The sequence below is a fragment of the Arvicola amphibius genome, chromosome 4 (genome assembly GCF_903992535.2).
Source record: "Arvicola amphibius chromosome 4, mArvAmp1.2, whole genome shotgun sequence".
In the NCBI taxonomy this organism is placed as follows: Eukaryota; Metazoa; Chordata; class Mammalia; order Rodentia; family Cricetidae; genus Arvicola; species Arvicola amphibius.
The window spans coordinates 69865572-69867067 of NC_052050.1; positions in this window are offsets into that span (position 1 = coordinate 69865572).

The window sequence follows — 1496 nt, forward strand, 5'->3', positions numbered from 1 at the left end:
ATGCTTTCTTTTTTCCATTGTGTACTTTTAGCTCCTTTATCGAAAATCGGGTGTTCACAGGTTTGTGGGTTAAAATCTGGGTCTTCTATTCAATTCCATTGGTTGACTTCTCTGTTTTTATGCCAATACCAAGCTGTTTTCAATACTGTAGCTCTGTAATAGAGTTTGAAGTCAGGGATGGTAATGCCTCCAGAAGTTCCTTTATTGTATAAGATTGTTTTGGCTATCCTGGGTTTTTTGTTTTTCCATATAAAGTTGATTATTGTCCTCTCAAGATCTGTGAAGAATTTTGATGGGACCTTGATGGGTATTGCATTGAATCTATAGATTGCTTTTGGTAGGATTGCCATTTTTACTATGTTGATCCTCCCAATCCAAGAGTAAGGGAGATCCTTCCATTTTCTGGTATCCTCTTCAATTTCTTTCTTCAAAGACTTAAAAGTTCTTGTCAAATAGACCTTTCACTTCCTTGGTTAGAGTTACCCCAAGATATTTTATGCTATTTGTGGCTATCGTGAAAGGTGATGCTTCTCTGATTTCCCTCTCTGCTTCCTTATCCTTTGTGTATTAGAGGGCAACTAATTTTTTGGAGTTGATCTTGTATCCTGCCATATCACTAAAGGTATATTTATTAGCTGTAGGAGTTCTTTGGTGGAGTTTTTGGGGTCGCTTATGTACACTATCATATCATCTGCAAATAACGAAAATTTAACTTCTTTCTTTCCAATTTGAATCCCCTTGATCCCCTTATGTTGTCGTATTGCTATTGCTAGAACTTCAAGAACTACATTGAAGAGATATGGAGAGAGTGGACAGCCTTGTCATGTTCCTGAATTTAGAGGGATGGCTTTGAGTTTCTCTCCATTTAATTTGATGTTAGCTGTCGGCTTGCTGTAAATAGCTTTTATTATATTTAGGTATGACCCTTGTATCCCTAATCTCTCCAAGACCTTTATTATAAAGGGGTGTTGAATTTTGTCAAATGCTTTTTCAGCATCTAATGAAATGATCATATGGTTTTTTTTCTTTCGGTTTATTTATATGATGGATTACATTGATAGATTTTCGTATGTTGAACCATCCCTGCATCTCTGGGATGAAGCCTACTTGATCATAATGGATAATTTTTCTAATGTGTTCTTGGATTCGGTTTGCCAGTATTTTATTGAGAATTTTTGCATCGATGTTCATGGGTGAGATTGGACTGTAATTCTCTTTCTTGGTTGAGTCTTTGTGTGGTTTTGGTATCAGGGTAACTGTAGCTTCATAAAAGGAATTTGGCAATGACTCTTCTGTTTCTATATTGTGAAATACATTAAGGAGTATAGGTATTAGGTCTTCTTGGAAGTTCTGATAGAATTCTGCATTGAAACCATCTGGTCCTGGGCTTTTTTTGGTTGGGAGGTTTTTGAAAACAGCTTCTAATACTTCGTGACTAACAGGTCTATTTAGATTGTTCACCTGGTCCTGGTTTAACTTTGGTATATGGTACTTAT